The sequence below is a fragment of the Dasypus novemcinctus genome, chromosome 29 (genome assembly GCF_030445035.2).
Source record: "Dasypus novemcinctus isolate mDasNov1 chromosome 29, mDasNov1.1.hap2, whole genome shotgun sequence".
Taxonomy (NCBI): Eukaryota; Metazoa; Chordata; class Mammalia; order Cingulata; family Dasypodidae; genus Dasypus; species Dasypus novemcinctus.
The window spans coordinates 36,386,229-36,407,803 of record NC_080701.1 but is presented as its reverse complement, the minus strand read 5'-3'; positions in this window follow the sequence as shown (position 1 = coordinate 36,407,803).

Below are 21,575 nucleotides of genomic sequence, written 5' to 3'. Positions count from 1 at the left end.
TGAAGTAAGCCAGACACAAAAGGACAAATACAGTGAGTGCATTACTATGAACTAAATATATTGCATAACATACTATATGATTCCATTTATATAAAATGTAAAGATAAGTCAATTTATAGAGGGGAAAATAAAGGATTCATGCAAGAGTAGCCAAAAACAGGAGCTGTGAACAGGAGGGGAAGCACAGATGGAAAAGTGATGAATTTTCTTGTCTTTTCATTATTATTGAAATAATGAAAATTATCTAATAATGATTGAGGTGATGAATGCACAACTATGTGATGGTGTCAAATACCAGTGACTGTGGACTTTGGATAAATTGAATGCTTTGTTGATATGTATAGATAAAATTGATTTGTTAAAAAAAAGACAAACAGCACTTCAAAATGGGAAAATACATAAATACACTTTCACCAAAGAAGAAACATTCACTTCTTTTCATCACTAGGGAAACACAAATTAAAATCTGCTCTGCGTTATCATACAGACATACTAAAATGGCTAAAATCAAGAAAGATAATACCAACTGTTAAAGAAGATGTGGAAAACCTGGAACCCTCATACATTTCTGGTGAGAATGCCAAATGGTCCTACCACTTTCGCAAACATTTTGTCAGTTTCTTAAAAATATAAACTTACATCATTGTTACCAATTCCACTCTGAGAAATCGATCCAAGACAAACTGCTGTACAATGAATTCTACAGCAAGTTCATGGCAGCCAAAACTGGAAAAAAATACAAATACCTATCAACTGGGGCTTGGATAACAAAAGACGGTACATCGTGAATAGCTGTGCAGCTCTAACTAGGTAAGTTCATTAAATTAACTTTCACAGAAAGTTATCCGTGTCTGGAAAAATGCCAAAGATTGAAGCAGGCCCCGGGCCCCCCGCCCCCGCGAAGGCAGCCCCCCAACACCTCGGCCCCAAACCGCCGAGAGAGGGGAGGCCCGGCGGGGCGCGCACAGCCGTCCAGCGAGCAGGAGCCTCAGCGGCGGCGCGTCCTCGCGCTCCCAGAACGCAGCACAGGCAGAGCCGCTCGCCGCTTTTCCGCGCTTCCCGCGGCCCGCGCAGCCCGCGCCCCGCCGCCGCCAGGGTGGGTCCCACACGCTCCGGGCACGGAGCCGGGGGCAGGCGGGCGTCTCAGGGGGAGCCGGGCGCCCCCCCTGAAGGTTCCGGTCCCGCGCTCGCTGCCTGCCCGCCCGCGGGCCAGACGCGCCCCTCACCGCACACACGGGGGCCCGCTTGGCGGCTCGGCCTGGCCCGAGCACCAGCTCACCGCAACCGGATCCCGAACACCCCGAGCTGCGGGAGGAGCCACCGCCCCCGCGCCGCGTGCTGGAGGGGGCTCAGGGGGCGGGGCTGAGCAGGAGCGGGCTGAACGCCGGGGGGCGGGGCTGAACACCGGGGGCGGCGCTGAGTGGGACTGAGGAGGCGGGGCTGAATGGCCAGCAGCGAGGATGAGAGTGGGGCTGAGGGGGCGGAACCGAGTGCCCAGGGGCGGCCACAGGCGTTCCCGCGCCCTCAGCCTCCGTGGCGCCCCCGTCCCATGCTCCTCCGGGGGTCCCTACCTACGTCCTCCCTGCAGAGCGTCTTCCCGCCCCCGAGACCCAACCGGCGCCTGGCTTCCACGGTGGACCCCCTGGCCTGGAGTGGGGAAGCCTTCCTGGAGGAGCTGCTGGCCCCTCCTGCTGTGAGATAAATATTCTACATCACAGAAGGCCAAAGCTAAGGTTGTAGAGCAATAAAGTGCAGTGCATCATTGTTAGCTGACGGTGACTGATTCCTTTTCAACTAACAGGTCATGATTCTAGGACCCAAGATGATAAAAACAGTTAAAATGGACAGAATTATTATAGTTTCTCAAGATACACAGGGATTTTAAAGCGGAAAATTTTAAAGGCAAATTAACACCTATGAAATGCTATGGTTGTAAATGAATCAACACTTGGAATATTTTAGAGCAGTACTTGGGACAAACTGTCAGTAATTCATCTTTTAGGACTTGTGTAATCACTCCAAACAGATTATTCCTTTGATGTCCGAAAACTATCATATAAATGGAAACTTTAAAAAACAAAAATTTTTAAAGCTACATAGATCACAAAAAATGTTACATTAAAAAATATAAGTGGCTCCCACGCACCCCACCCCACCCCAAAATATGCAAATAAAGAGAAACAGAAAGATAATTAATGGTTGACAGGGTTGAGGGGAGTGGGGAAGGTGGAGTAACTCCTTTTCAGTCTATGAGGTTTCCTTTGGAGTAGATAAAAATGTTCTGAAATTAGATACATTTGATGCACAACATAGTAAAGGTACTAAATGCCACTGAATGTACTGTTACAATTGTTAGTTTTATGTTATGTGAATTTCACCTAACAAAGAAATATACAGATAATGTGAAGTGGAGGAATAAAAGCTACTATAATGATAACGCTCTTTGGTGCTTGGCCAGTTTCATTCTACTATATCTCTCACCTACCAAGTTCTGAGTTGTCACCTGCTGATGGTATAGTTCAATGCCATCCAAAAGGAGAAGGTGTGCCTACATAGAAAAGGAGCCACAAAAATCCTTACTGGTTCCTATTCAAGGAATAAGTTTCTCTAGTTCTAAATTGGCTGAAAGCTGGGGTATTAAGTTAAAAAAGCATTATCAACACTGACATACTCAAGAGTGAATTAGGAGGAAAAAGGAATTTTGTAATTGAGCAAGTCTCTTGCTAGTCTTCATTACTAGAACCAATTAAAGCATTTTTCTTTTCTGCTCTAGTACAGAACCTGGTCAGAGGGTTTTTCTCCTAGCTCACTTAAGCTTCCCCTGTTCTATTAGTGCCTTTACAGGGTCCTCTGACCACATGAACCTTCCCTGCCATTCTTTTTTTGTTTTTGTTTTCATACTTTTTCTTTATTTTTTAATTAATTAATTAATTAATTTTTAATTACATTCAGAAAATATGAGGTCCCCATATACCCCCCACCCGCCTCACCCTACCCCTACCCCCACAGCAACAATCTCCTCCATCATCATGAGACATTCATTGCATTTGGTGAATACATCTCTGAGCACTGCTGCACCTCATGGTCAATGGTCCACATCATAGCCCACACTCTCCCACGTTCCATCCAGTGGGCCGTGGGAGGACATACAATGTCCAGCAATTGTCCCTGCAGCACCACCCAGGACAACTCCAAGTCCCGAAAATGCCCCCATATCTCATCTCTTCCTCCCATTCCCCACACCCAGCAGCCACCATGGCCACTTTCTCCACCTCAATGCCACATTTTCTTCGATTACTAATCACAATAGTCCATGAAGAGAATATCATCAAGTCCACTCTAATCCATATTCTATTCCTCCATCCTGTGGACCTTGGATTTGTTGTGTCCACACCACATCTATATCAAGAGGGGGCTTAGATTCCACATGGGTGCTGGATGCAATCCTCCTGCTTTCACTTGTAGTCACTCTTTGCTACATGGTGTGGTGGTTGACTTTCTTCAACTCCATGTTGGCTGAGTGGGGTAAGTCCAATAAACCAGAGTGTAGGAACTGAAATCTGTTGAGGCTCAGGGTCTGGCTATCATATGGTCAGTCCAGAGATTCAGATCCTCTGGGTATATATTAAACCCCAGCACCAACTACAGTTCTGGTAAACATAACAGGAGAGGCTTGTAAAAAAAGATCACATCTGAGTCCAGCTCCATCACACAGAAACACAAACTCCAAAGAAGGGCCAACTGATATGGCAACGAACTCCATCTGCCATGATCATAGAACCTGTGGGTCTCTGTAGCCCTCAGAAGAACCAATACCTGGGGTTTTATCTACTTTATCTGTCTCTGGGACTCTGCTGAGGTGTGCATAAGGGCAACCTCTCTGATAACTTCCCGGCTCTTTTTTGGAGACTCATAGCCATATAAACTCATTTTTCCTTTCCATTTACCCCTTGATTCAGGTCAAAAAGCATTTTTAACTCCTGGTATTATATGTAGACTGAGATATTCTGCTGGTCTAAGTTGACCCTTGTATTCAAGGTCATTTTCTAGTTACATCATCAGCTGGTACTTGGTAGTAATCCCTCGGCACCAGGGAGGCTCAACCCTGGGAGTCATGTCTCATGCTGGGGGAAAGGCAACACATTTACATGCTGGGTTTGACTTCAAGACTGGCCACATTTGGGCAACACGGAGGCTCTCAGGAGGTAATTCTTAGGCACCCTGCAGCTCTAGGCCTTGTTCTTATTTCAGGTGCACAGGCTCACAAGCATAGTCATTAGTATCAAGGACTCATTGTTGGACTTTCATTCTTTTTTGGTCTTTGCCGTTGCACTTGGGGGATTGCTGTTGTTCCTTTAGGAACTGTGATAGAGCTCCCCTGGCTAGGAACTCAGCACTCCCTCAGTTGTTTTTAATTGTATCCACTATGAAAATATCCAAACATTTTTATGTACCCTGGATATATGCCCTATAGAACTCCCTGCCAACCATGTGTCCCCTGTCAAATAACATCCCACACCAGTATTCCTCTGCTGCCATTGTTGAAACTCTCTGTGATCCAAAACCTCCTGAAAAGTGAAACCCAATATATTGCCAGGTTCCCTTATTAGTAAAATGCAATATAGTGATGAGTTTAAAGATTAGATATAGAATACATATTAACTTGGAAAAATTAAGGTAAAAATAAATTGGGGTATCAAAAAATTTAAAAATGCAAAAGCTTTGTTTTTGATGTTTTGCCCTCCATCACTGCAATAAGTGTTGTTCTGTATGCAAATTGACAAGGCAACTTCTTCCGTCTTTTCCTCAGTGTCTATGCCCCATCCTTTTCCATTCTTTTTTCTAATTATTAAGCTTATCTTCACAAGAGTTTTAGATTAAAGTAATTCACATATACAATATACAGTACTCCCACATATCCAAAATAAAGCCTTTTCCCTTCCACAGCAATAATCTTTTTACATATTCATACTATATTTACTGAAACCGATGTACAGATATTGAGACAATAGCTTTCAAACAAGGCAACATTTGTGTTTCCATTGTAGTTTATATTTTAGACTATACAATTTTCTAAATTTTTAGTTATCTTATGTTTTACATTGTGATTTACATTTTAGCTTATCAGCCCCTATATAATTTGGTGTAATTTTACATGTCTTATATCCATCCTTCCATACTCTTATGAAACACTTCTGTTGCCCACACAGTTACATTGGTTCCATCTATTCAATACCTCTTTCCCCCTCCCCTTAGGGCCTACAGTGACAGTCAATCTTCATGGCTTGAAGGGCCATGTTCAGAGATACTTTCAATAGTGTTGAGGGCTTGATATGCTCAACTGCCCTAATGCTGTGGGAGCCACCATTTCTCTTGAGAGATACAGTTCCCTCTATTTGATGACATCAGTCCTCCCCAGGATGTGGGTATACCTTCACTCTCATTATATGGGTCTCTATCCAAAGACATAACCCACTATGGCAAAATGAGCATTCACATATTTCCTAGGAGCCTGTCCTGCATCAGATTATCCCCTTTAAGCATCTTAAACAGGTAACCATCCATATTAGAGTTTTGAAAAGGTTTTCTCGGCATTATATCTCAACCAAATACCTGACAATCTCCTATGTTGGTATGTTGCCCCACGCTCCCCCCAATTTCTTGGGCAATATTCCCATCCTCCCATCCCTAGCCCCCCTCAAGCCCGCATAGCCCCACCCAAAGGTAACTCTATACCCCAATTTTATCTCTTCCTTGTACAAATACTTACCTCCAGCTTATCATAGATTTCATCCATGTAGGTGTCAGTTTATATCCTTCCTCTACCCCCCAATTTCCTTTAAGCCTATCATCCAGTCCCTAGCTCTCTGAGGCAACTTCGCTTACTTATTTCATGTCATTGAGGTCATGTAGTATTTGTCCTTCAATGCCTAGGTTGCTTCACTCAACATCTCAAGATTCATCCATGTTATCACGTGTGTTTGTAGTGTATTTGTTTTTAAAGCCGAGTAGTATTCCTTTGTATGTATATACCACATTTTATTTATCCATTCATCTGTTGATGGGCATTTGAGTTGATTCCAACTTTTGGCGATAGTGAACAATGCTGCTATGAACATTGGTGTGTACATATTGGTTTGTGTCCTTGTTTTCAGGGTATATACTCAGCAGTGGACTTGCTGGGTCATATGGCAAATCTATGGTTAGTTTTTTGAGAAACCGCCAAACTGTTCTCCAGAATGGTTGGATCCTTCTGCATTCCCATCAGCAGTGGATGAGTGTTCCCATTTCTCCACATCCTCTCCAGCATTTGTAGTCTTCTGTGTTTTTCATAGCTGCCAATCTTATGAGAGTAAGGTGGTATCTCATTGTGGTTTTAATTTGCATCTCCCTGATAGCTAGAGATTTGGAGCATTTTTTCATGTGCCTTTTAGCCATTTGTATTTCTTTGGAGAAGTGTCTGTTTAAATCTTTTTCCCATTTTTTAGATGGGTGTATATCTTTTTATTTTCAATATATAGGTGTTCTTTATATATGCAAGTTATAAGTCTTCTATCTGATATATGGTTACCAAATATTTTCTCCCATTGTGCAGGCTCTCTTTTCATTTTCTTGACATACTCTTTTGAGGTGCATAAGGCTTTAATTTTGAGGAGGTCCCATTTATCTATTTGTTCTTTTTCTCCTCGTGCTTTTGGTGTGAAGTTTATTAAGCCACTTCCTATTACAAGGTCTTGTATATGCTTCCATACACTGCTTTCCAAAGTCTTTATGGTCTTGGCTCTTATATTTAGGTCTTTGATCCATCTTGAGTTGATCTTTGTATAAGGTGTGAGATGGTAATCCTCTTTCATTCTTTTACATGTGGATATCCAGTTCTCCTGGCACCATTTGTTGAATAGGCCATTCTCTCCCAGTTGAGAGGGTTTCATGGCTTTATCAAATACTATATGGCTATATATATGAGGATCTATATCAGAACTCTCAATTCAGTTCCATTGGTCTGTGTGTCTCTCCTTGTGCCAATACCATGCTGTTTTCACTAGTGTATCTTTGTGGTATGTTTTGAAGTCAGGTAGTGTAATTCCTCCAATTTCATTTTTCTTTTTCAATATGTCTTTGGCTATTCGGGGCCTCTTTCCTTTCCAAATAAATTTCATAGATAATTTTTCTATTTCCTTAAAGTATGCTGTTTTATTGGGATTGCATTGAATGTGTAGATCAGTTTTGGTAGGATAGACATCTTAATAATATTTAGTCTTCCTGCCCATGAACAGGGAATATTCTTCCATTTATTTAGGTATTCTTTGATTTCCTTGAACAGTCTTGTGTAGTTCTCTGTGTATAAGTTTTTTACATCTTTAGTTAAATTTATTCCTAGGTATTTGATTTTTTAATTTACTATTGTAAATGGTATTTGTTTCTTGATTTCCTCCTGAGCCTGCTCATTATTGGTGTACAGAAATGCTACTGATTTTTGCGCATTGATCTTATAACCTGCAACTTTACTAAACACATTTATGAGTTCTAGAAGCTTTGCTGTAGACCTCTCAGGGTTTTCTATGTATAGGATCATGTCATCTGCAAATAATGAAATTTTGACTTCTTCTTTTCCAATTTGAATGCCTTTTATATCTGGTTCTTGCCTCAGTGCTCAAGCAAGTACTTCTACAACAATGTTAAATAGAAGGGGTGAGAGTGGGCATCCTTGTCTTGTCCCTGATCTTAGAGGGAAGGATTTTAGGAATTCACCATTGTAAACGATGTTGTCTGTGGGTTTTTCGTATATATTCTTTATCATGTTCAAAAAATTTCCTTGTATTCCAGTTTTTTGCAGTGTTTTTATCAAGAAAGGGTGCTGTATTTTTTCAAATGCTTTTTCTGCATCTATAGATATAATCATGTGATTTTTTCTCCTTCAATCTGTTTATATGGTGTATTACATTGATTGATTTTCTTATGTTGAATCATCCTTGCATACCCGGTACAAATCCCACTTGGTCATGGTGTGTAATTTGTTTAATGTTTTGTTGAATATGGTTAGCAATTATTTTGTTGAGGATTTTTAGCGTCTAGGTTCGTTAGAGAAATTGGTCTGTAATTTTCCTTTCTTGTGGTATCTTTGTTTGGCTTAGGTACTAGGGTAATGTTGGCATCATAGAATGAGTTCAGTAATGTTCCTTCTGTTTCAATTTTTTGGAAGAGTTTCAGCAGGATTGGTGTTAATTCTTTCTGGAACGTTTTGTAGAATTCACCTGGGAAGCCATCTGGCCCTGGGCTCTTCTTAGTTGGGAGGTTTTTAATGACTGATTCTATCTCTTCACTTATGATTGGTTTGTTGAGCTCATCAATTTCTTCTTTCATCAATATAGGCTGGGTATGTGTTTCTAGGAATTTGTCCATTTCCTCTGAATTGTCTTTTTTTTTTTAACAAAGGAATACATTCTTTATGCTTACACTTGTATGAAATCCAATGTAGGCAAAGCAAACCTGTGATCAGAATTGTGTTTACATAAGGGGAGGTGGAATACTGACAGGGGAAACTCTCTGAGTAGGAAAACTGTTTGTTACAATGGTGGTTTCATTTATGTATGTATGTAAGTATGTAAACACACACATACATGCACAGGTAAAAAGTCATCAAACTATAGTCTTAAGACTTATGCTTTATATGGATGTATATTATAACTTAATTTTATTAACAAACGTGACCTCAGTAAACATGAGCCTTCATTCCTTCATCTGTAAAATGAAAATAACAGGGAGCAGATATGGCTCAAGCAGTTGGGCACTGCCTCCCACATGATTCCAGGTTCAGTTCCTGGTGCCTCCTAAAGACAAGAAGCAGATGCTGCAACCACAATGAGCAGACACTGCAACAAGCAGATGTCACAACAAGCAACCGCCACAACAAGCAACCACTACAATGAGCAGGCGCTGCAACCAGCAGATGATGCAGCCAGCAGGGAATGGATGTAGCTCAGGCAGTTGGGCACTCACCTCCCACAAGGGAGGTCTCCTGGATTTGGTGTCCGGTGCCTCAGGGATGCCCCAGACCTGCATTCCATCCCTGTAACCAATCATAATCAGCAAAGGTGGCTCATTCCCAGTGCTATGTATTTCATGGAATTCCAGATTTCTTGATGTATCATTTAAGTCAGTATTTTCAAATCTGACCCAGACTATTTTCTCCTTTTCTTCTGTTACAGGTGTTCCACTGTAAGCCTGGGGCACAACATCCTGCAGAAAAGTCACAACACTTTCCATGTAGGACTGCTCTGTGACAGCCTGAGGGCGAACCACAACTCCCCCAGTACAACGACTGGGTCTTCTAGGGGAATCTGTAGCCATAGCTTCATTCACAAAACCGGCCACCCCGCCGGTAAATGCTTTTCTCCAGCTCAAGGCTTGCTGTTTGGAGTCTCCCCTCGTGATTGATGGCTTCCACTTCCTACCTTGCCTCAGCGGAACTCTGAATTGTCATTTTTGTTGGAATATAGTTTTTCAAAATATCCTCTTATGATAGTCTTCGTTTCTGTGGGGTCAGTGGTGATATCTCCATTCTCATTTCTTATTTTGTGTATTTGTATCTTCTCTCTTTTTTTCTTTGTTAGTCACACTAAGGGATTGTCAATTTTATTGATATTCTCAAAGAACCAGCTCTTGGTTTTGTTTATCTTTTCAACTGCTTTCTTATTTTCTATTTCATTTAGTTCTGCTCTTTCTTTGTTATTTCTTTCTTTCTTCTTCCTGTGGGGTTACTTTGTTGTTTTTTTACTAATTTCTCCAAATGTGCAGTTAGTTCTTCAATTTTTGCTCTTTCTTCTTTTTTGATGTATGAATTTATGGCTATAAATTTCCCTCTTAGTACTGCTTTCACTGCATCTCATAAGTTTTGGTATGTTGTGTTATCATTATCATTAGTTTCAATGTAGTTATTAATTTCTTTTGAGATTTCCTCTTTGACCCACTGTTTTTCTAAGAGTGTGCTGCTTCATTTCCATATCTCAGTGTGAAATCTGGGCCTCTGGCCCTTGCAGATTTCCAGCTTCACTCCACTGTGGTCAGAGATATTAATTTGTATGATTTCAATCTTTCTGAATTCATTAAGCCTTTCTTTGTGGACTAGCATATGGTCTATCTTGGAGAATTATCCATTGGCACTTGAGAAAATGTATATCCTGCTTTATTAGGTTGTAATGATCTGTAAATGTCTATTAGATCTAGCTCCTTTAATATACTGTTCAAAGTTTTTGTTTCTTTAGTGATTCTCTTTTGAGATGTTCTGTCCAAAGTTGATAGTACTGTATTAAAATCTCCCACTATAATTGTAGAGGCATCTATTCTTTCACTTAGTTTTCCCAGTGTTTGCCTCATGTATTTGGAGGTGCCCTTGTTAGGAGCATAAATATTTATGATTCATTCTTCTTGAGAGATTGTCCCTTTCACTGATATATAGTATCCTTCTTTGTCTCTCACAATTGTTTCTCATTTAAAATCTATTTTGCCTGATATTAATATAGCTACTCCTGCCATTTTTTGGTTATTGTTTGCTTGTAAGATTGTTTTCCAACCATTCACTTTCAACCTACATGAATCCCTGGATCTAAGATGTGTTTCTTGTAGACAGCATATAGATAGGTCATATTTCCTTATCCAATGTCCCAGTCTGAATCTTTTGATAGGTGAGTTTAATCCATTGATATTCAGCATTATTACTTTCAAGGAATTATTTATGTTAGCCATATTTTGATTGGACTTGTGTTTGTCATATTTTGTTTGTTTTTTTCCTTCTTTTTTTGTCTTTTTTGTTGCTCTTACACTCTTCTCCAACTCTTCCTATCCTGTTTTTTTGCTTTCTTCCTTCAGAACTCCCTTTAATATTTCTTGAAGGGAAGGGTTCTTGTTGGCATACTCTATCAATTTCTGTTTATCTGTGAATATTTTGAACTCTCCATCATTTTTGAATCCTAGTTTACCTGGGTGGGGAATTCTTGGTTGGAAATTTTTTTTCTTTTAGTACCTTGACTATATCATACCACTACCTTCTTGCCTCCATGGTTTCAGATGAGAAATCAGCACTTAACCTTATGGAGTCTCCCTTGTAAGGGATGGTTTTCCTTTCTCCTACTGCATTTAGAATTTTCTCTTTGTCTTGAGCATTGGATAATTTGACAAGTATATGTCTTGGGGTGGGCCTGTTGGGATTTATGATGTTTAGGGTGTGTTGTGCTTCCTGGACATGTACATCCATCTCTCTCTGTAGATTTGGGAAGTTTTCAGCCATTATTTCCTGCAACACCCCTTCTGTCCCCTTTCCCTTCTCTTCTACTTCTAGGAGGCCTATAATATGTATGGTTGTGGGTTTTGCATTGTCATTCAGGTCCCTAAGTCCTAGCTGGGTTTTTTCTCTCTTTTTATCAATCAGTTCTACTATCTGTTTGATTTCAGATGTACTGTCTTCCATGTTGCTAATTCTCTCCTATGCCTCTTCTAACCTGCTTCTATTTGCTGAGAATGTATTTTTTTTATTTCTTGAACTGTGGTGTTCATTCCCATCATGTCTGTTATCTTTTTGCTTATGTCTGCAATTTCCTCTCCAAGTGTTTTCTTCATATTGTTAATCTTTTCTTTTACTTCTAATATATATTTTGGGATCTTTAATTACTTGTCCAATGTTCTGCTCCCCTTCCTGGTATTTAGTTCGTTCATTGGATTCAGCCATGTTTTCCTGATTATTGGTTTGGTTTGTAGTTTTTTGTTGCTGTCTGGTCATCATTTTATCTTGATGGGTTTAATTAGTTCCTTAGCTTCTTTGTCTAGTCTTGGGAATTAATTAGTTGTTGTCCTTGTTTAAGTGTTATGTCTTCTCTTTGCCACTTTGTTCTTCTTACTCTGTTTTCTTTTTGCTGGCTAGGTTCACTTTGTAGGTAATTATTTGGGTCAGGGAAAGGGAAATGTGTAAGAAAAGAAAATGTGTAAAGTAGTATTGGTAATAAATGTTAACAGAGCAACAATGTGAGATCTGGGAGAATGGATATTAGACTCATGTAAGTTGTGTAGAGTTATAGCAATAAGTAGAGTACCTATAATGAGATAGTCAACTGAATATGGGGAGGAATATTAAATTAAATTACAATATAAAAATAAATTTAAAAGTCAGTGTTTTCATGAGAGAGGGAAAGAGGAAAGAAAGAAAATAGTATCAAGAGTGGATAAAAGAGAGAAAATAGAACAAAGGTATTAGAAATTAAATGTTAGACAATTTGGGGGTGAAAGAATGGGAGGTAGAATGTAAGAGAGACAGTAGATGATGGTGGATAGCAAGATGTGGGGGAAAGGAGATAGTGTAGGTGGCCAAAATCAATTAACAGAGAAACGAGGAAATGGAGGATGAGGAAACACAGCAAATGTGGAGCACTCCCTACAGCACCTATTATATAAATAAAATAAGAAGAAAAAGAGAAAAAAGAAAAAAGAAAAGAAGACAAAGGGGGATGGTCAAAGAAAATGGAGGGAAACAAGCTAGAAAAAAAAAAACAAGAACAAAAACCTAAATAAATGGAAAAGGACCTTGGGAGATAAAATGGGAGAAAAGACCAGGAGATAATGCAATATTAGCACCCAAGACAATAAAAAAAAAGAATAAAGAGAGAAAAAAAACCCACAAATGCTGAAGGCTAAGATAATCAAGAACCTCAGATGGATCTCAGGGCACAGTGGATTCAGGAATGGGAAGTCTGTGATATTGCAGACTCAAGAGTTGTGAGTCTCTGGAGCGTGGGCCACCAGGGTTTAGGGGACATAGACCTGGGAACCATGCATCCAGTTAACAGGGAGCCTGGGAGCACCACAGCACAATACAGCCTTCAAGAATCCCTGCAGCTGGGCACCAGCCCTAGGGGGAGGGGTTATGCCTGCAATCTCTGACTTCTGTATCAAAAACCCAAAATTTCACCTCTCACAAGAATCTCCTCCATCCCTGTCTCACCAAATTGACTTCCAGACACCTCCTGCCCTGCAAGCCCCCGAAACAGCCTGCAGGGGGCACCAGTGCTCTACAAACAGTTCAGGGACCACTGCAGACGGGCTGCCAGCCCTAGGGGGAGGGGCTCTAGGCAGAAGTTCAGACCTCCATGTCAGAAACCCAAAATTCCCCCTCTCAGGAGAATCTCCTCTGTCACTGTCTCACCAAATCGACTTCTGGACACCTCCCACCCTGCAAGCCCCTGAAGCAGCCTGCTCTGGGCTTGGGAACTCCTGAGCACAGCAAAGCCTCTAGGAATCGCCACCTCTGTGCTGCCAGCCCCAAGGGGAAGGATCCCACATGCAGCCCTGATCTCCGTTAAAAAGACCCAAAATTCTATGTCTTACAAGAATCTCCTCTGTCACTGTCCCACTAAATCAACGTCCAGAAACCTCCTGCTCTGCAAACACCCAAAACAGCCTGGTGCAGCAGGACTCCAACCCTCCCTGCCATTCTTTAAGTCCCATTTCTCCCCTCCTCCCTCCAGTTCCTCCTCCCCCTCCTCCTCCTCCTCCCCCCTCTTCTCTCTCTTCTCTCAGGCTTTTCTAAACCACAAGAGGCAGTGGCCTCTTTTCTCTTGTCAGAAAACCCTCAAATCCCAAAGAACTGCAGAATCATTCATCAAAGTTTGCAAGTTTTTTCTTTTACTTGTATAGAGGACATGATCTTTTTTGGTTCCTGTTTGCATGGAGTATCTTTTTCAAAGATTTCACTTTCAGCTAGTTTTTATCCCTGGGTCTAAGGTGAGTCTCTTGTAGGCAGCACATGGATGGCTAATGTTTTTTAATCCATACTTTAGGAGGTATTGGCAATTGAATGCAGGACCTTATGCATTGTAAACAGGTGCTCAAACACTGAGCTACATCTGCTCCAAGGGAGAGTGCAATTTTTTTCATGTTTGTTTTTAGAAGGTGCCAGGGATCTAACCTGGGGCCTTATACATGTGAAGTAGGTCCTCAACCACTTGAGCTACAACTGCTCCCCTCTAATTAGTTTTTTATCTCACTACTGTGTCTTTCATTGCCATGAAGTCTGTTACTTTTCTATTCAGATTTTCAAATTCTTCTTCTTGCCCACTTGGTGTCTTCTTGATATCTTTTATCTTTTTATCCATATTGTCTTTCAATTCACTCATTTGATTTTGGAAATTTGTGTGCATCTCCTTGGTTAGTTGTCTGAAATCCTGTGTCTCTTCTGGGGACTTTGATACATTCCTTTTTTGGGTCATTTCTTCTATTTTCTTAGAATGACTTGTAACTTTTTGCTGATGTCTAGCCATCTGATTTGGATGGTGAGTTTACTCACATGCTCACTTTCCTTTCATAGGAATTAATGGCAGGAGGCTGTGTGTTACTGGTGTCCTTGATTCTTGGTTCAATTTGTTCTGGGTCTTTAGGATTGTCCCTGTTAGTTGATCAGTTCTGGGCCCTGAGCAGAGTAATGTGTTGCAGACCTGCTTCCTAGGGCCTTGGGGAGGGAGACTGTAAAGACCAGAAAATGCCACTCTTATATGTGTTCCTCATATGCTTTTCCTTGGTCCACCAGCAGATGGCAATCTATGTCACCCTTCTCAATTCAAAGGCTGATCAGAGTGTGTTTGCATCCCCCAGACCAGATCACTGTGATAGAGGATCCTGCCTGGAGGCAAAGAGCCTCCTAATTCAAACAGTCAGTCCTGGTCAATAGAGAGGGCAATTGAGAGGATCAGATCTCCTTAGTCCTGGATCTCTTTAGTCCCCTGCTGGCTCCCAGGAAAACAATAGCAGGGCCCCACCCAGCCTGCATGAGCTCAAGGGCACAGCAGACCAAAGTGGTGGGTCAGAAGCAGCCAGCCTTACTCCGTGGTGCTCTCTCCTCACTTCTGGGAGGTGGGTCCCCCTTTGTAGCCAGTGGCCCTGAGGCCTGAGAATTCAAAGTGTCTATATGGTGGGGGTGGATACTGGCAGCTGCAGCATGTACTCACAATTTTGCCACCATGATTCTTTTCCATTGCTCCTCTCTCTCCTGGGTGGTGTCCAGCCTTCCCCTGGGGTCCTGACCCATAAAAGTTTCTTTCCAGGCCATTTCTGCCTGTCTTCTAGCTATTTTTCTGGAAAAGAAGAGAGTCCTCTGTCTTGCTAGTCTGCCATCTTCCCAGAAGAAACATTGTAAAGTAGTCAAAGCCATTTGAGTTCACATGATTTCAATAAAAATAATATTAATGAATATGCATTCAGACTGTCTGTATCCCATCTTTCCATAATGGTTTTTTTAGTATAGGAACACAAATACATATTTATGGAAATAATTGTTAAATTCTCTTGAAACTAAAGCACTAGGGATGTTAAAGCCATAAAGAAGGAAAAAGTAAACATGCTTACAAAGAGTTAATACAATATTGTATTAAATTTGACTGAATCTCTTAGTGTTCCATGCAAAGTAAGAATAGTGGACATTTGAAATACTGATTTCCAGAGTGATTTTTCACTTAATGATTTTTAAATTGGTTTCTGGGTCCCATTGCAAAGGTGAGTTGTCAGAGGGTAAAACTGGTGTTGGAGATTGCATAATGTCCCCCAGAAAAAGTATGTTCAGGTTCCAACCCCTGGTCTGTGGGTGTGAACATTTTTGTAACTGATGTGGGCTATGGGTGGAAGGCTCTTTGTCTCTTCAGAAATAACCCAAGCTGTTTGACTTGTGGGTGTGGAACGGTAAGAGGCTGCAGTCCTGCCCTTAGGGACAATGGCAACAGGCTCCAGTCCCAGGAAACAGTTTAACAATGCAAGGGCTATAAACTTTAAGTATTTAGGGGAAATGCAAAAACCAAATATGCTAAAAGCTTATCTAGAATATCTGGAGTCCATCCTAAAAGCTTACCTAAGATGTGGAAGATATATATGCTAATTGAAGCCTATTGAGAACTGAAACAAAGGGACCATTTGGCCTTTCCTCTCTGTATAAAAGATGTTTGAAAATCTTGTTCAGGGCTCGGGATTCAAACAGAAAGCTCCTGAGTCCGGCCAGCTATCAATAAGCCATTTTTCCTTCTCAAAATCATTCCTGAGTCCTGGCCTCTCTATACTCAAATAATTGAACTTCTCTTAAATTCTACAACATAACTAGGACCTTTGAATATGTGGGCCTTCATCCAGTGTGGCTGAAGTCCTTATAAGCAAAGGAAATTGGACATGGAAAGGAAGTTCTGGGAGCAGCCAAATCTGGAAGTCAGTGGAACCCAGAAGAGAAAGGAGAAGACACAGCCATATGCATCAGCACTTGACAGAAAAGCCAAGGAGCACCAACATGGCTGGTGAGTTCTAAGTACTGACTCTGGGAGGAAGCAAGCCTTCTAGCCTCTGCAACCTTGAGTCTGTAAAATCCCTGTTGGTAAGCCAATCCATTATATGGAATCTGTTACAGCAGGTAGGAAATTAATGCACAAGTTATGGAGGAAACTGAGAGTACACAGTTCTGACACTCATCCCATTCCATTAGGGTAGCCCTGCTTTTGTCATTTTTGTTAAATAATTTCTTAGTCCAAAAATCAATTACTTATTTGTTTTTCACAAAGAAGAAAACATACCATTCTTAAGAAAAAGCTTATTACAGCAAAAATGCTGAAAGTGGTGCTTTTACAGTAGAATTAACTAACAGACAAGTGTTGTTAAAGACAATGAATAAAAAAGAAGAAGAAGAATGAAGTTTTTTTTTTTTAGCAAATAAGAACCCTTTCTTGGTAAATAAAAATCAAAGGTATAATTATAAAGTATCACTTGATAAAGACATTTTGGCAAGAGTTTAAGCTCTGTTACAGGTATGTAATATTTTAGTAATCAGTGGAAACTTGAAGAAGCCAATATGACAATATGACTTATGTCAGTAATTCTGAACATTTCAATGAATTCATTACAGTCTCCCAACAGAAAGGATCAATTATTATTGTACATGAAAATCTTATAGGGAACATATTTAAAATACTATTTTCTGCATCTTATATCCAGATGTTTTTATTTTGTGGTTTGGAATGGAGGATCAGAATTCTGCATTTTATTAAAATATATTTTCTTGATTATGTACATGTACATAATAAAAAATATCTATCTAGAAAAAATTTCATGATCACTTCTGTCACTTGAACCTAATTTACCCTCCACATTTTTTCAAATTATTATTATTATGAATTTCTTAACTTTATCCAGAAAGTTTTTCCTAAGGTAACAATTCATTTTAAACACAGCCCTTTTATCCTACTATTGTATATATTTGACGTTTTGAATTGTACCACATTGATTGCCTTCCTTTTCCTATGTGGATATATTTTCATTTCTTTTTCCTGTGTCTTCCATGGGGTTAAAATTTAACATCCTAAATATATAAAATCATATTTTATTTTATACCAGTTTAACTTTCATTTCATGTACATATACCTTACCTATACCTCTACAGACAAAGAGGGAGATTTCATAACAATAAAAAGTTCAACTTAAAGGAAAGATATGACACTTGTAAATATATGCTCATTTAACACCTAAGACTCCATTTAATACCTAAAGTAAAAAAAATTGACACCGATCTGAGGGATACCCTTGTCAAGGAGGAGGGGGAAAGCTTGCTCTCTATTGATCTCTCAAACTCAGGTCCTTGCACTATGCCCCAAATTCAGAGCCTTTATCCTGACTGTTTTAACCATATGTTTACAAAGTTTGGTTCACCAAGAGCATGTTCTCCCCCTGAATGTACAGCATATACTAGTTGATTTCCAGTGATTGTTTTGGAATGTATGAGCAAATGGATGACTGAATGAATGGATGGCACACCAGGCAGAGATGAAGAAGTAAGAGGGGATAGCATATTGTTGGAACTGTAGGTTTTCCCCAAATGGCTTCAGTAACATTTCCCAAACTGAATACCTCGAAATGGTAGTATCTATTCAGTGAAAAACAGGAATTCAGTACTCAAACTTTATCTTCTCTGTTCCTTATTTGAATATCCCCAATGCCCATTGCTGTGTTTATTTTTTTAATATACTTTTAAAAATATTTAAAAAGATACTTAGACTACCTAATGTTACAAAAAATATATAGAGGATTCCCATATGCCCCACTCCCAACCTTTCCACATTTTCCCACATTAACAACATCCTCCATTACTGTGGTATATTTATTACAATTGATGAACACATTTTGGAGCACTGCCACTATGAGTGTATTATAGTATACATTATAGTCTACACTCTCTGCCCATCACTGTGTTTAAGTCCATTTCCCCATGGTCACAAACTCATTAGACCAGAATTTAATTAATATCTTGTAGAAGTGCTCTTTAGAACACTGTTTACAATATGCTGACTTTAGTGTAAGATAATTCTGTTGGGTGGTTTGCAGATGAGTCATAGAGGTGGATCATGGCCAGTATGGAGATTTCTGTTCTAAAATGCTGGATGAATTTGAATTTTATTATGCAAACTACATAAATAATTGGATGGTTTTTAGATAAGGAATATTTTGAATTTTATACATGTCCTAGCTGCTGTGTAGAAGACAAATTTGAGGGAGGCTGGACCAGAAGTGGAGAAAATATTTGGAGGCTTGTGACCTATCAGTGATGTAATACTGGACTAAGTCTACAATGAGAAACAGGGATGTGGGGTGGAATTGAGAAGACATGTTTAGGGAGTAGTAGTGACACATCTTCAGACTAATTGTAATTAAGGAATGATAGACTGGGAAATATAAAGGAAATCTTCCAATTTCTGGCTAGAGAACTGGGCAGGGGGTGGTGCAATTCATAATGAAAAAGAAAAGGGTGTAGAACTGTGGAGTAACAGCCTTAGTTTGAGGGATTTATGAAAGAAAAGTGAGAAATTCACATGTGGGACCAGGAGAGAGATCTGGCTAGATATGAAAAGTTAAGAGTCCTTGCATCCTGACTGAAACAATAGGTTTGGATGTGGTCACTGAATAGACTGTGGTGAATGAGAAGGAAAGTGAGAAGATTGAACCTTGTGGAACATCAACATGTAACAGTTAACAGAGGAAGAGGACACTGAGATGTATGAAAGAAAATTAGCAGGGAGCCCCACCAGGGAAATGTGGTGAAGCCAAGATAGCAGAAGGGGAAGAACATAATCAAATCTGTAAAACTGCTGAAACTCAGGAAGGAAAATTCAAGAATGATAAAGATAGTGGCCTTTGCATGTGAGAATTTGAAAGTAATTGGAATACCCATAGGAGAGTAGTTCCACTGGAGTGGTTGGCTAGGGTTCAGCAAGTTCAAACACACCAGAGGGCTGAAATAGAGATGGATAGGTCTGGACAGGGACTGCATGGGACTGTTCTAAGGAACTTAGCTTTAAAGGAGAGCCAGAGGAGGCTGTAATTGGGGTCTTCAGGGAAGCTGTCCAGACATCACCACCAGGAAAGACTGTCCTTGAGCTGTAGTGGCGGAGACCAGCAAGGCTCTATACAACAGGGCTCTCTAGCTTTGCTCTTTGTATAAATAGAAAGTGCTAATTGTCCTGTGCATTAATGAAAGGGCCCTTGCTGATGGCTGGGAAAGGAGACCAGTCCCTGGGCTCTGCCTCTCTGTGCCCTACCTGGGCCTACAGCAAGCCTAGAGGATTAAGCAGTGCCCTGACCTCACCCCTCCCCTGCACAGAGCATGTCAGGGCACAATGGTGGGCATCATGACAAGAGAGGGCTCCTGTAACCACAGCCTGGTGGCTCATTCTAAGTGTTTTGGGGAGCAGGATCCTGCACAGCATCACAGGAAACTCTCCCCATGGGTTCCCCCTTTCCCTCAAAGCAAGCAGGGGCAGAGGACTTTTGCAGGGTCTCACCATATTATCACATAACTGACCTGGATGACAGTCATAGGATCTTGGGAGAAATGTGTTGGGACTGGCAGTGTCTGAAAATTTCATGGATTATCTGTGGGGATTTTGGGCCCCCTCTAGTCCAGGTCTCACTGGATAGGGGTCTCTCCTGGAGGTGACTCATGACCGAGTCTCCTTCCGTATGTGGCCCTGCCCACTCAGCACTTGCTTCCCTGGCCTGCATCAGAAGGGAGCCTCCACAGTGGGAGAGTCCTTCTTACAGCTGAATTGGCCACCTCTTATTTTATTAAACCACATGGAAAGTAGAAGTGTTGGAGGGGATGTGGAGGAATAGGAACCCTCATTCACTGCTGGGAGCAATGCAAAATGGTGTATTCCACGTGGACGACAGATTGATGACTCCTCTGAAAGCAAAGTATAGAATTATCATATGACCTGCACTATTAGGTCATATGCCCCAAAGAATTGAAAGCAGCATCTCAAAAAGATATTTGGACACAGTGTTTCACAGCAGGACTATTCACAATTGCCAAATGATGGAAGCAACACAAGCATCCTCAATAGATGAATTGATAAATAAAATGTATAATAGTATAGACATACAATGGAATATTATTCAGCTCTATAAAGGAAGAATTCATGATGTGACAATATGGATGAACTTGGAAGACATCCTATTGAGTGAAATAAACCAGACACAAAGGACAAATATTGTAGTATCACTTTTTTTAAAATATATAGAAAAAAAAACTCATAGCATCAGAATGTATTCATTTCTGTGATGAGTGTACAGAATGAGAAGTAAAGGCTTAAAATCTACAGCATTCCTATTTGGAATGATGGAAACATTTTGGCAAGTTGTAGTGTCCATCAAGTTGACAGACCCTCATTAATAAAAAGACTCCCTATCAAGTTCATCTAACTTCTGGTACTATAGCTAAAGTACAGGATATTGAACTATGAACCCACACTTCTCAACTAAGAAAGGCCCAGCCAGAGTCCTGGAATTGTTCTACCTCTGGAAACTTAAAAGAAATTCAAACTACTTGCCAGGCTTTTTTTTTTTTTTTTTTTTTTTTTTTTTTTTTTTTTTGTATTTCTTTATCTTGCAATGATGAAAGAGACAAGAAGGCAAGAAAATTTGTTTTTGTTCAACTACTTACCTCTCTAGCAGCTGGACTAGTGCCTAACTCATTTATGGTGCTGAGGTTTGAGAGTAACTACTTAATATCATCTCTTTTCATCACTGCAATTCTGATCTTAAAGGAAGAGAAAATGACAGTTGAACAGATATCTGAATTTTTTTATTTGACAACTTTTGGAGCACATAGTTTCATTGTGTGCAAAGAGGTCCCTAACATCATACCCCGTTAACAAGTAGACATGACCTTATCATGCATTATGTAGCCCTAACTGAGCCAGCTTCTTTCTTTTAACAATATGAATTTGTGAAGCATCCATGTCTTTCTGTGGCAAGACAGCACTTTCCTTTTACTGCTGAGTAACTATGTGGGCATAGTTGTACCACAGTTTGGTTATCATTCACCTAGTGAAGGACATCTTGGTTTCTCCTAGCTTGTGGCTATTATAACTAAAAGTTGCTATAAATAGATCAGTGCTGGTTTGTTTGTTTTTTTAATGTGGACATTAGTTATAAAACAAACTTGGGTACATGCCTAAGAGTGTGGTTAGCAAGTCACATGCTGAGATATGTTTACCTTAGTAAGCCATGCT